We start from the raw sequence: 15,542 nt of genomic DNA on the forward strand, positions 1-15,542 counted from the left end.
ACTCTGTATCTAACCCCGTGCTGTACCTGCCCTGGAAGTGTTTGATGGGAACAGTGTAGAGGGAGCTTTACTCTGTATCGAACCCCGTGCTGTACCTGTCCTGGGAGTGTTTGCTGGGGCCAGTGTAGAGGGAGATTTACTCTGTATCTAACCCCGTGCTGTACCTGCCCTGGAAGTGTTTGATGGGAACAGTGTAGAGGGAGCTTTACTCTGTATCGAACCCCGTGCTGTACCTGTCCTGGGAGTGTTTGCTGGGGACAGTGTAGAGGGAGCTTTACTCTGCATCTAACCCCATGCTGTACCTGTCCTGGGAGTGCTTGCTGGGGACAGTGTAGAGGAACTTTACTCTGTATCTAACCCCGTGCTGTACCTGTCCTGGGGTGTTTGAAATAATTTATGTTGTCCCTGCGATTAAGTCTTTCACTTTAAACTTGAAAATTTGCACAATAACAGATTTTGCACAGTGTGTGCCTGGGAACAGTGTGAGAGATTTTGTGTTTTGTGTACTGAATGTTGTCAGTAACGATTCTCCAATTTCACCACCTCGTGCTTCGCCCACAGGTGCAATAAACGGGTTTGTGTCTCAACTCTCGATTCTTGTTTCTTGCACCACCCAAGTTGATTCATCCTGTTAGAGTTGAACTGTCGGTCACAAGCCGTGCAACTGGGAGGCAAAATCTTGCAACATTTATTAGAAACATCCTCAACTGAGGCCCTGCCTGTCTCTTCAGATGGGTGTAGACAGTCCGTGGTCAGTATCGGAAGAGGGATGCGATGGCGTGGTGGTATTGGCGCTGGATAAGTAATCCAGAGACCCGGAGTAATTTGATGGGGACAATGCAGAGGGAGCTTTACTCTGTATCTAACCTCGTAGCAATACGAACATACGAACGAGGAGCAGGAATAGGCCATTCAGCCCCTTGAACCTGCTCTGCCATTTAATAAGATCATGGCTGATCTGATAGTAATCTGAAATCTGCATCCCACCTTCCACCAATAACTTATCACCCCCTTGCTTACCAAGAATCTATCCACCCCTGCCTTAAAAATGTTCAAGAACTCTGCTTCCACTACCTTTTCAGGAAGAGAGTTCCAAAGACTCAAGGCCCTCAGTGAAAGAATTTCACCTCATTTCTGTTTTAAATAGGTGACATCTTATTTTTAAACATTGGCACCTGGTCCTAGACCCTCCCATAAAAGGGAACATCCTCTCAGTATCCACCCTGTCAAGACCCCTCGTGATCTTATATCTTTCAATCAAGTCACCTCTTACTCTTCTAAACTCCAGAGGATACAAGCCTAGTCTGAGTAACCTAAATAGGCATACCTAAAAATGAGGCGTCAACCTGGTGAAGCTATAACATAGGACTACCTGTGCGCCAAACAGCAAAAGCAGCATGTGATAGACAGATGTCACAACTCACTGGGGAGAGTGAGCTGCAATATCAGCCCCACTGCTCCCTGAGCCACAACAGATGTGAAAAAGTTTGATCAACCCACCTAGTTGTTTAATTTAGGTTAACAAGAGTACGCACACCAGGTTTGTAAATGTAATAAGTAAATAACTGTTCATTGAACAAATTGTCTTCAACCAGTGGCAAAAGAAATATGAACTGCTAATTCCTAACTCTATAACCTAAACTCTACCCCTTCTTATATCTCTATGCACATACTCAAGACACACAAAAACATGGATTTTAAGGATGGGATAAAACAGTTCAATAACACCAATTCGGAGTACAGGATTCAATGGGTTGATTTTGATTGACACCTTGCACATTCCTTTCAGCTCTTGATGGCAGGAGGTGGTCTTCCAGCACTTTCATAGAAACTAGGAGCAGGAGTAGGCCATACAGCCCTTCGAGCCTGCTCCCCTATTCATTATGATCATGGCTGATCATCCAACTCAATAGCCTGCTCCCGCTTTCTCCCCACACCCTTTGATCCCTTTTGCCCCAAGAGCTATACCTAACTCCTTCTTGAAAACATACAATGTTTTGGCCTCAACTACTTTCTGTGGTAACGAATTCCACAGGCTCACCACTCTCTGGGTGAAGAAATTTCTCCTCATCTCAGTCCTAAATGGTCTACCCCATATCCTCAGACTGTGACCCCCGGTTCTGGACTCCCCCACCATCGGGAACATCCTTCCTGCATCTACCCTGTCTATTTCTGTTAGAATTTTATAGGTTTCTATGAGATCCCCGTCATTCTTCTGAATTCCAGCAAATATAATCCTAACCGATTCAATCTCTCATATGTCAGTCCCGCCATCCCAGGATTCAGTCTGGTAAAACCTCACTGCACTCCCTCTATAGCAAGTACATCCTCAGATAAGGAGACCAAAACTGCATACAATATTCCAGGTGTGGTCTCTCCAAGGCCCTGTATAATTGCAGTGAGATATCTCTGCTCCTGTACTTGAATCCTCTCGCTATGTAGGCCAACATACCATTTGCCTTCTTTACCGCCTGCTGTATCTGCATGCTTACCTTTAGCGACTGGTGTACGAAGATACCCAGGTCTTGTTGCACATTCCCCTCTCTCAATTTATAGCCATTTACAACTAGATTGCCAATTATTCCTTTCCCATTGCACAATACCAGTCTAGGATGGCCTGTTCTCTAGTTGGTTCCTCAATGTATTGGTCCAGAAAACCATCCCGTATACACTCCAGGAATTCCTCCTCTATGGTATTGTTTTAATTTGATTTGCCCAATTTATATGTTTCAGCTTTTAGTTCAGGAGTTGAGCACTTGCCTTTCGATGTCTCTAATGGTGATTTGCCCCTTTGCCTCTTGACAGGGGTTTTCAGAGAGAGAGCAGGTCATAGAGATATGAGGAGAAAAAACCAGCTAGCTATTATTGTAGAATTACTGGAATCTTACACACACCGGATAGAGAGAGGTTTTAGGTCTTTTTACTTTCAGGCTAGGAGCTGTTCTACTGCACTGCTCTCACACAAACCCTGGTCACCTGGTCGGGAGCCAATTAAAATGTTGTTTTGAGACTGTTCCCCATAAGAACAAACTCCTCCTAGGCACCATCCTGTCTTTCATGGCACACTCTGTTCCAGGACAGCAACAAAGTATATAACTCTCTCACTATTCCAGTAGACATGCCCTTCAAACTTCAGCCATTGTAATTTTAATCCCCAGTTCAATAGAAATAAAAACATGTCCTTTACAAAAAGCTAAGTGATCCCACAACCAATGGATCACATCTAAGCTCTGCAGTCCTGCCACATCCAGTCATGAATAGTGGTGGATAAATAAACAACCCACTGGAGGAGGAGGCTCTACAAATACCCTCATCCTAAATGATGGAGGAGCCCAGCACATCACTCCTAAAGATAAGGCTGAAGTATTTGCTACAATCTTCATCCAGAAGTGCTGAGTGGATGATCCAACCTGGTCTCCTCCGGAGGTCCCCAGCATCACAGATGCCAGTCTTCAGCCAATTTGATTCACTCTGCGTGATATTAAGAAATGGCTGAAGGCACTGGATACTGCAAAGGCTATGGGTCCTGACAATATTCCAGCAATAGCATTGAAGACTTGTGCTCCAGAACTTACTGTGCCCTTAGGCAAGCTGTTCCAGTACAGCTATAACACTAGTATCTTTCCGGCTATGTGGAAAACTGCCCAGGTATGTCCTCTACACAAAAAGCAGGACAAATCCAACCCAGCCAATTATCACCCCACCATTCTACTCTTGATCATCAGTTAAGTGATGGAAGGGATCATCAACAGTGCTGTCAATCAGCGCTTGCTTAGTGATGACCTGCTCACTGATGCCCAGTTTGAGTTCTGCCAGGGCCACTCAGCTCCTGACATCATTGCAGCCCAGATTCAAACATTGGTAAAAGAGATGAACTTCTGAGGTGAGGTGAGAGTGACTGCCCTTGACACCAAGGCCGCATTGTGACACCAAGGACCCCTGGCAAAACTGGAGTCAATGGGAATCGGGGGGAAAACTCTCCGCTGGTTGGAGCTATACCTAGCACAAAGGAAAATGGTTGTGGTTGTTCGAGGTCAATCATCTCAGCTCCAGGACATCACTGCAGGAGTTCCTCAGAGTGGTGTCCTCGGCCCAAACATCTTCAACTGCTTCATCGATGATCTTCCTTTCATCATAAGGTCAGGGTAGACTCGTTCACTGATGATTGCAAAATGTTCAGCACCATTCATGAATCCTCAGATGCTGAAGCAGTCCATGTCCAAATGAAGCAAGACCTGGACAACAGCCAGGCTTGGGCTGACAAGTGGCAAGTAACATTCACACCACACAAGTGTCAGGCAATGACCATCTCCAACAAGAGAGAACCCAACCATCACCCCTTGATGTTCAATGACATTACTATCACTGAATCTCCCACTATCAACATCCTGGGGTTACCATCGACCAGAAACTGAACTGGACTAGCCATATAAATATTGTGGCTACAAGAGCAGGTCAGAGGCTAGGAATCCTGCGGAGAGTAACTCACCTCCTGACTCCCCAAAGCCTGTCCACCATCTACAAGACACAAGTCAGGAGTGTGATGGAATACTCCCCACTTGCCTGGATGAGTGCAGCTCCCACAACACTCAAGAAGCTCGACATCGTCCAGGACAAAGCAGCCTGCTTGATTGGCACCACATATACAAATATTCACTTCCTCGCATAGTAGCAGCAGTGTGTACCATCTACAAGATGCACTGCAGGAATTCACCAAGGCTGTCTAGACAGCATCTTCCAAACCCATGACTACTATCATCTAGAAGGACAAGGGAAATAGATATTTGGGGACACCGCCAGCTGGAAGTTCCCCTCCAAGTCACTCACCATCCTCACTTGTAAATATATCACCGTTCCTTCACTGTCGCTGGGACAAAATCCTGGAACTCCCTCCCTAACAGCACTTTGGGTGTACCTACACCACAGGGACTGCAGCAGTTCAAGAAGGCAGCTCACCACCACCTTCTCGAGGACAACTAGGTGTGGGCAATAAATGCTGGCCTAGTCAGCAACACCCACATCCCATGAATGAATTTAAAAGAAAATCTGATGTGCATCTTAATGCCTTCTGCCATGAGCGAGACTTGGTCTTACATGTTTCGGTGTTTTAACTATTTTTGCTGGGTAAGTTGCTGAATATGTGAGCTGATAACAACACAGCAGATGGAAACTGATTATCCGAGAACTTGGCTGAGCAGAGATCTCCTTTACCAGTCTGAGTGAAGAATTGTGGAGTTAACAACATGAGAACTGGAAACGAAATGTAAATTAGAGTGGGTGAATTCAATGTCAAATCAGGTACAGAAAAAAATAAAGATTGAATTGGGGGGAAAAATAAAACTTTTAAAGATTTACATAATTGAAAATTTTACTTAAATAATCTCCAAAGATTAAAGCCTGAATGAATGAGATTCACAATTGATTGCTAATTTTCAGAACCGAAGAGGTTGTTTGGCTATTTTTTTTTCATTTATTCATGGAATGTGGACATCGTTGGTAGGCCAGCATTTATTTCCCTTCCCTAATTACCCTTGAGAAGGTGGTGGTGAGCTGCCTTCTTGAATTGCTGCAGTCCGTGTGGTGTAGGTACACCCACAGTGCTGTTAGGGAGGGAGTTCCAGGATTTTGACTCAGCGACAGTGAAGGAACAGCGATATATTTCCAAGTCTGGATGGTGAGTAACTTGGAGAGGAACTTCCAGGTAGTGGTGTTCCCACGTGTCTGCTGCCCTTGCCCTTCTAGATAGAAGCAGTCGTGGGTTTGGAATGTGCTGTCTATGGAACCTTGGTGAGTTACTGCAGTGCATCTTGTAGACGGTACACACTGCTGCTGCTCTGCATCAGAAGTGGAGAGAGTGAATGTTTGTGGATGGGGTGCCAATCAAGCAGGGCTGCTTTGTCCTGGATGGTGTCAAATTCCTTGAGTGTTGTTGGAGCTGCCCTCATCTAGGCAAGTGGGGAGTATTCCATCACAAACCTGACTTGTGTCTTGTAGATGGTGGACAGGCTTTGGGGAGCCAGGAGGTAAATTACTCACTACAGGATTCCTAGCTCCTGACCTGCTCTTGTAGCCACAGTAGTTATATGGCTGGTCCAGTTCAGTTTCTGGTCAATGGTAAAAGGATTTTAATAGTGGAAATGCGGTGGTGATGCTATTGAACGTCAAGGAGTGATGGTTAGATTCTCTCTTGTTGGAGATGGTCATTGCCTGACACTTGTCTGGTGTGAATGTTACTTGCCACTTGTCAGCCCAAGCCTGGATATTGTCCAGGTCTTGCTGCATTTGGACATAGACTGCTTCAGTATCTGAGGAGCCGCAAATGGTGCTGAACATTGTGCAATCATCAGCGAACATCCCCACTTCTGACCTTATGATGGAAGGAAGGTCATTGATGAAGCAGCTGAGGATGGTTGGGCCGAGGACACTACCCTGAGGAACTCCTGCAGTGATGTCCTGGAGCTGAGATGACTGATCTCCAACAACCACAACCATCTTCCTTTGTGCTGGGTATGATTCCAACCAGCGGAGAATTTTCCCCCTTGACTCTAGTTTTGCTAGAGCTCCTTGATGCCACACTCGGTCAAATGCTGCCTTGATATTGAGGGCAGTCACTCTCACCTCACCTCGGGAGTTCAGCCCTTTGGTCCATTTTTGAACCAAGGCTGTAATGAGGTCAAAACTGAATGGCCCTGGCGGAACCCAAACTGAGTGTCAGTGAGCAGGTTATTGGTGAGCAAGTGCCGTTTGATAGCACTGTTGATGACCCCTCCCATTACTTTGCTGATGATTGAGCGTAACTGATGGGACAGTAATTGGCTGAGTTGGATTTGTCCTGCTTTTTGTTTACAGGATATACCTGGGCAATTTTCCACAATGCTGGTAGACGCCAGTGCTGTAGCTGTACTGGAACAGCTTGGCTAGAGGCACGGCAAGCTTTGGAGCACAAGCGTTCAGCACTATTGCCAGAATATTGTCAGGGCCCATAGCCTTTGCAGTATCCTGTGCCTTCAGCTGTTCCTTGATATCATGTGGAGTGAATCGAATTGACTGAAGACTGGCATCTGTGATGCTGGGCCTTCAGGAGGAGGCCGAGATGGATCATCCACTTCTGGCCGAAGGTTGTTGCAAATGATTCAGCCTTGTCTTTTTCACTGATGTGCTGGGCTCCCCCATCATTGAGGATGGGGATATTTGAATTCAGTAGTAATAAGACCACTGAGTCTTATAGGTTTCTTACAAAGTTAAATTAAGCCTTTATTAATAGAAGAAAGGATTTTAAATACATAATCTACAAATTACTACTATGATAACTTCTAAATCCCCTAATTAATCTAACTCCCAGTTACACTTTCGTTACGGCAACTACGATGCACAGATTTTTAAAGACCCAGGCAAAGAAACACGATACCCCGAACAATCCAATTCAAAGTGAGTTTTCTTAACTTCAGTTCTCTGTAGACAGCAGCTTGAGGCTTAGATGCTGAAAGTGTTTCACACTTGTTAGATCCTAAAATGCCTTTCCTTGCACACAACCTTCACTCCTATGTACATATTTTCCCCTTTGAATGCAAATCCCCATTCTTTCACCATGTCTTTGGACTTTACCTCTCTGATAATAAAAATCTCTTATAGTACCAATTTCACCATTAATCTTTGGGAAAAATAAACATACTGTTTCTTACTTCCCCCGGCTCGGTGACACATTTCACCCCTCTGAAATCAATCTAGTCTGGTTTATTTAAAATGCAAATGTTCCCTTTACCCCTATGTTTGCCTACTTATCATTTTAAATCTAGCTTATCTTCTAATACATCAAAGCCTTCAGACCAGCTGCCTTTAATTTAATTAAGTCACACCCCCCCCCCCCCACACACACACACAGACATAGCCCCATGGACACAGAATTTACATTAAATTCTAATAATATTATGAGAATTATTATATCTTCCTGACATTCCCCTCCTTATTAAAAAATGGATCATCATAATTTAAAAAGATGGCTTCATTTTCTGAGCTCATCTTACATTACCTCTTATACTTATTACACTATTACATCAATAGATGCATGCATTAACATAACAATATATACACAAACCCTTGGTGTAAACAGAAATCATTCTAGTCCAGTGTCCAGGTTTTTAAATGTCCAATTTTTCCTTTAAGCTTCAAGCTCTTGGCAAGGCATCTGCAATCAGATATCTTCGTCCGGCTACATGTATAATCTGTAGATTAAATGGTTGCAGTCATAAACTCCAGCTGAATAGCCTTGCACTTCTGTCTCGAAATTGGTCCAGAAACTTTAAAGGATTATGGGCTGTATAAACAATTGTTTCTGATGAATTGTTTGCAACATAGATCTCAAAATGCTGCAATGCTAACACCAAACCCCAAGTTTCCATTTCAACCGTTGAATATTTTCCCTGTTGTACATTCAGCTTCCATGAAAAATACCCTATCAGTTTTTCAATTCCAGTGTCACTGTCTTGTAACAGTACAGCCCCAATGCCTATATCGCTTGCGTCAACAGCTGACTTAAATTGTTCGGCATAATTGGGTACTGCCAAAACTGGTGTCGTAGTTAATACAGTTTTTAAACTGTCAAATTCTTTATAACACTGCAGTGTCCATTGAAGCTTTTTGTTCCTTTTTAATAGTTCAGTCAGTGAAGCAACCACTTGGCTAAAGTTTGGTACAAATTTCTGGTAAAACCCACTCATGCCCAGAAATCCCAAAACTTCTCATTTTGAAATCCATGATAGCCTTGACTTTCACATCTCTTGGAGCCACCTCACCATGTCCAATGGTAAGGCCTAGATACATAACTTGCGCTTTTGCAAATTCACTTTTAGCCAAGTTCATCACCAAATTAGCTTCTTGTAGTTGAGTAAATAATTCTTCTGGATGCTGTAAATGCTCCTCCCACTTCTGACCGAAAACTATCAAGTCGTCAATATAAACAGCACAATTGCTCAGACCTGCAATTAATTTGTCTGTCAGTCTTTGAAATGTTGTATGTGCATTCTTCATACCTAATGGCGTGACTCTAAACAGATATGGTCCATCTGGCGTCACAAAAGCCACAGAGGTGCCTTAGGGGGATAAGTTTTAAGTTTTAAAAATTATAATAAAGAAAAAAAAATTAAGACATGTCCCATGTGACATGTCAATGAACCCTTCATGAAACCTCATCCCACCCATGGATGAGTTTCCATGGAAAATGCAGAGGCCGCCTGGGCTGTTCACCTGGTCAGCTCAGGTCAATGAGTTAATTGATTGTTAAATGGCCTTAATAGGCCTTTGACTGTTCGGCGGGTGCGCCGAACTAAAAATCTGAATGATGTATGGTGACACTGGGAACCACGCCCAATGTCACCCCGCGTCATTTTATACCGAAGATTCTATCCATACGTAAGACACACAAAACATGGATTTTAAGGTGAGATAAAACAGTTCAATAGCACCAATCTGGAGAACAGGATTAGATGGGTTGATTTTGATTGATGTCTTCCAAATTCCTTGCAGTTTGTTGTTGATGACCCGAGGTGGCCTCCAAATACTTTCAATCTGTGGTTCACTGGTTGAAAAACTTGCTTTTCAATGTCTCTAAAAAGGGACAGTAACAACGTGGATACAAAATTGGCTGAAAAATAGGAAGCAGAGAGTAATGGTCAATGGGTATTTTTCAGGCTGGAGGAAGGTTTGTAGTGGAGTTCTCCAGGGGTCGGTATTGGGACACTTGCTGTTCCTGATATATATGAATGATCTACATCTTAATGTGCAGGGGACAATTTCAAAGTTTGCAGATGATACAAAGCTTTGGGAGTGTTGTGAACTGTGAGGAGGACGGTGTGGAACTTCAAAAGGACATAGACAAGTTGGTGGAGTGGGCAGATAGGTGGCAGATGAAGTTCAATGTGGAGAAATGTGAGGTGATGCATTTTGGTAGGAAGAACATGGAGAGACAATATAAAATAAGGGGTGAAATTTTGAATGGGGTGAAGGAGCAGAAATACCTGGGGGTATATGTGCATAGATCATTGTTGGTGGCAGGACAGGTGGAGACAGCAGTTAATAAAGTATATAGTATCCTGGGCTTTATTAATAGGGGCAGAGAGTACAAGAACAGGGAGGTTATGCTGAATTTATATAAGACACTCGTTAGACCTCAGCTGGACTATTGTGTACAGTCTGGGCACCATATTATAGGAAAGATATGAACACATTGGAGAGAGTGCAGAAGAGGTTTACAAGAATGGTTCCAGAGATGAGAAACTTCAGGATAGATTGGAGAGGTTGGGACTGTTCTTGGAGAGAAGGTTGAGAGGAGATTTGATAGAGATATTCAAAATCATGACGGGGCTGGACAGAGTAGATAGGGAGAAACTGTTCCCACTCATAAAAGGATCAGGAACAAGAGGGCACAGATTTAAACTGATTTACAAAAGTAGCAAGTGTGATGTGAGAAAAAACTCTTTCACACATTGAGTGGTTTGGGTCTGGAGTGCACCGCCTGGAAGTGTGGTGGAGGCAGGGTCAATCGAGGAATTCAAGAAGGGATTAGTTAATTATTTGAATAAAAACAATGTGCAAGGGTACAGGGAAAAGGCAGAACTGAGATGAGGAGAAATTTCTTCACCCAGAGAGTGGTGAACCTGTGGAATTCGTTACCACAGAAAGTAGTTGAGGCCAAAACATTGTATGTTTTCAAGAAGGAGTTAGATATAGCTCTTGGGGCAAAAGGGATCAAAGGATATGGGGAGAAAGCGGGAGCAGGTTATTGAGTTGGATGATCAGTCATGATCATAATGAATGGGGGAAGCAGGCTCGAAGGGCCGAATGGCCTCCTCCTGCTCCTAGTTTCTATGTTTCTATGTTTTAATGGCACAAAGTCATAATGCTCATTTGGAAAGCCGGTGCAGACATGATGGGCTGAATGGCCTTCTTCTGTGCCATTAAGATTCTGCGACTCTGTGATTTTTCCCCTCTTCCTTTTGACAGGGGTTTTCAGAGAACGCATGTTATTGATATGTGAGCAGTAGCCAGCTAGTTACTATGGCAGAATTACTGGAATCTTACAAACACAGGAGAGAGCGGTTTTAGGTCTTCCCTTTTTGCAGGCTAGGAGCTGTACTGCCTGCATTGTTACCACACAAAACCTTGGTCACCTGGTCAGGAGCCAATCAAAATGCTGTTGTCAAGCAGTTCCACTTAGTCCAGGGCTCCTTTCCAGCACCATCCTGTTCTTCTATGGCACACTCTGTCCCATGATAACAACATTGTAGATATTCCTCATCCTGTTCCAGTGAATATGTCTTTCAGCTGCAGCCATGGTAGTTATTAAAGCCACAGTCCAAGCAAAATAAAAAAAAAGTTCTTTACAGGATGTGTGTGTGCGCAGGGGAGGGAAGTGTGTTTGCAAGAGTGGGAATGGTGTGTGTGCAGGGGAGAGAAGTGTGTTTGCAAGAGTGGGAATGGTGTGTGTGCAGGGGAGGGAAGTGTGTTTGCAAGAGTGGGAATGGTGTGTGTGCAGGGGAAGGTAAGGGGTGTGTGCAGGGGAGGGAAAAGGGTGTGCAGCAGAGGTAGGGCATGTGTTCAAGGGAGGGGGAGGGTGTGTGTGTATATGGAGGAGGGGGAGGGGGTGTGTGTACAGTTGAGGGGGACTGGGGTATGTGTGGGGGAGGGGAAGGGGTGTGTGTATAGGGGAGGGGAGGGGGAGCGGGGTTGTGTGCAGAGAAGGGGGTTGTGTGTGCCGGGGAGTTGGGTGTGTGGGGGAGGAAGGAGAGGGGAGTGTGTGTGCGAGGTTGGGGGAGGGGAGTGTGTTTGCGGGAGAGGGGTGGGGGGTGTGTGTGTGGGGGAGTTAAGGGAATGTGTGGGGGGGGGGGAAGGGCAGGGGTAGGGCAGTGTGTGTGTAGGTGAGTTGGAGGGATGTGTGGGGGGTGTTGTGGGGGGAGGGGGAGGGGGGTGTGTCGGAGAGGAGAGGGAGGGGAGTGTGTGTGGGGAAGGTGGGTGTGTGTGGTAAGGGGGAGGAGGAAGTGTGTGCAGGTGGGGGGGAGGGTGTGTGGGGTAGGGGGTTGTTTAGGAGGGGGGTGTGTGGGGGAGTGGGGTGTGTGTGGCTGTGGGGAGAGGGAGTGGGAGGGGAGTGTGTGTGTGGGGGAGGGGACGGGATGTGTGTGTGGGTGGGGGTGTGTGGGAGGAAGGGGTGTGGGAAAATATGTATTTAATCTCTCCAGTGAATTCCTGTAAGAAACTGTAAATGGAGATGGGGTCAATGTGAAGGGCATTTTGCTAATTGCTCTGCCCTCTTCCAGCAGACGCTGTACAACCTGTGTTTGGGGAAATTCAAATCAAGTTTCCCTGAGCAACTTCTCAAAATTGGCTACTATTCCCTTCCCTCCACAAAACCCATCTTCCAACAGCTGGAGCCCCAGCTTCACCACAGTGTTTCAAACCCCAATTCTCATAAACCCATCACCTTTCAGGATGGGAGGAGTATTTTTGATTGACAGAACACTATCTTCATAAGAGTGGCTCTGTCTCTGAGATGCTGCCACCTCCAAGGGGAGGGATAGCAAAGCAAAACAACGAATATAGTCATTGGGTTTAAGATCATGCGACTGGAAACTCTGTCCATCCATCCACACAAATAACAGCTCAGACACAGGGATTCCCGCTCTCTGTCAACGCCCTCTCCAACCTCTCCTTCAATATTGATCTGACTTCTGCCGTCTCATAACTTTTTGTTAAAAAAATAATTTCTCCTGTTCTGTTTCCTGAATCTCTCACACTTAATCTTGCATTGACATGCCATGATCTTAGAATCAGATTGTTTCTAATGATTGAGAGTCAATTTCCTGTCCCATTCCTTCATAACTCTAAGTAGCTGCTATTAAATCACTCTGTGTTCTGAGAGTTAATAAGGTTCTTGGGGTAAGTGGAGTGAGTGACAATTGTTCCTGTGACAAAAATTGAGCACAGCTGACTGAGTGAAGACTTGGAGTTTGGTGAGAGGGGAGTTTGGTGAAAGGGGAGAAGGAGTTGTTCATTTCCTCTTTCTATCTTTATCACCCCATAGAAATTGGTTCTAGCTCTTCTACAGGGTAAGTATCTGGTAAGTAGGTAAGTTCTATTCTAAGTTCCTAAGGTTTAAATTAGTACATAATTTGGTGGTAAAGTTAATAAGAAAGCAATATTAAATAGGTGATTAATATAATTAAGTAATTATTTAAAGCACACTAAGGATGGCAGGACAGGTGATGTGTCAAGGCTGCAGCATGTGGGAGCTCCTGGATAATATTGTGATCCAGGGCAAACACATCTGTGACTTGAGGAACTTCAGCTCAGAGTCATTGAGCTGGAGGCTGAGCTGCAGACACTGCGACACATCAGGGAGGGGGAATGACAGCTGGATGTTTTGTACCAGGAGGTAGTCACCGCTTAGCATAGGGTCTTCTGATTTGGTCAGTGATCAGGGTCAGGAGGGTGTGACTGTGAGTGAGGTTGCTAAGGGGACCCAGAGTGCAGGAGTGTCAGCCCCTGCAATTGTCCAACAGGTTTGAGGTTTATTCAGCTTGTTTAGATGGGAATGGGGGCTGCAGGGTGGATGAGCTGACTGGCCATGTCACTGTGGTACAGGAAGACATTCAAGCTGGGGGAACAAAAAGGAATGTAGTGGTAGTAGGGGACAGTATAGTGAGGGGGATTGACACTGTTCTCTGCAGCAAAGAGCTAGAGTCCAGATGGCTGTGTTGCCCGCCTGGTGCCAGGGTTCGGAACATCTGCTCAGGGCTGGAGAGGAACTTGCAATGGGAGGGGGAGGGGGAAGATCCAGTGGCCATAGTCCAAGTAGGTACCAACAACATAAGCAGGATGAGGAAGGAGGCTCTGCATAGTCAGTATGACAAGCTAGGCAACAAATTAAGAAACAGAACCTCACAAGTGGTAATTTGTGGATTATTACCTGAGCCACATGCAAATTGGCAAAGGACAAATCAGATTAGAGAAATTCAATTACTGAATGTGTGGCTCAGAGACTGGTGTGGGAGAAGTGGGTTCCGGTTTGTGGGGCACTGGCATTTGGGGAAAATGGGATCTGTACCGTTGGGACGGTCTAACCCGAATCGTGCTGGGGCTGGTGTCCTCACAAGCTGCCTAACTAGGGAAGTAGAGAGGGTTTTAAACTGAATAGTGGGGGCAAGGGATCAAATTTGGGAAGATGTGGTAAACCAAAAAGTGGAGACAAGGCAAGAGAGACAGGTATTAATATGGGAAATGATAAACAGGAAAGGACAGAGAGTACAAACCTAAGAGTAAATCAGCAGATAAAGGCCAGTCACTACAAAAATAATAATGGACAAAATGCACATAGCATTCGAAACAAAACAGATGAACTGATAACTTCAAATGGAAATAACTAAGTACAATCTGCTAGCTATTAAAGAGACATGGCTACAGGGTGACATAGATTGGGCCCTGAATATTGAAGGGTATGTGACATTTAGGAAAGAAAGGAAGTGAGGGAAAGGTGGAGGGGTAGCTCTGTTAGTTAATGATGGTATTAGCACAATAGAGAGGGATGACCTGAATTCAGGAAACCAGGATGTAGAAGCAGTTTAGGTTGAGATGAGGAATGATAAAGATTGACTACCCTCTGAGAGAAGAAATTCCTCCTCATCTCTGCTTTAAATTGGGACCCCCTTATACTGAGAGTATGCCCTCTGGTCCTAGACTCTCCCACAAGGGGAAACCTCTCAGCATCTACCCTGTCAAGCCCCCTAAGAATCTTATATGTTTCAATAAGGTCGCCTCTCATTCTTCTAAACTCCAATGAGTACAGGCTCAAACCACTCAACCTCTCCATAAGAAAATCCCTCCATCCCTGGGATCAACCTAGTGAACTTCTCTGGACTGCCTTCAATGCCAGTATATCTTTCTTTAGATAAGGGGACCAAAACTGTTCACAGTATTCTAGGTGTGGTCTAACTGGTGCCTTGTATAGTTTTAGCAGGACTTCCCTATTTTTATGCTCCATTCCTTTTGAAATAAAGGCCAATATTCCATTTGCCTTCCCTATTACCTGTTGAACTTGTATGTTAGCTTTTTGGGGTTCATGCACAAGGACCCCCAAATCCCTCTGTGCTGCAGCTTTCTGCAGTCTTTCTCCATGTAAATAATACTCAGCTCCTCTATTCTTCCTGCCAAAATGCATAACCTCACATTTTCCCACATTATATTCCATCTGCCAAGTTTTTGTCCACTCACTTAACCTGTCTATATCCCTCTGTAGACTCCTTGTGTCACCCTCACCACTTGCTTTCCCACCTATTTTTGTGTCATCTGCAAACTTGGTGATAGTACATTCACTTCCCTCATCCAAGTCATTAATATATATTGTAAATAATTGTGGCCTCAGCACTGATCCCTGTGGCACTCCACTGGTTACAGGTTGCCATCCTGAAAATGCCCCCCTTATCCCAACTCTCTGCTTTCTATTAGTTAGCCAATCCTCTATCCATGCTAATATACAACCCACAACCCAACTGGCT

The sequence above is a fragment of the Carcharodon carcharias genome, chromosome 11, assembly GCF_017639515.1.
Source record: "Carcharodon carcharias isolate sCarCar2 chromosome 11, sCarCar2.pri, whole genome shotgun sequence".
Taxonomy (NCBI): Eukaryota; Metazoa; Chordata; class Chondrichthyes; order Lamniformes; family Lamnidae; genus Carcharodon; species Carcharodon carcharias.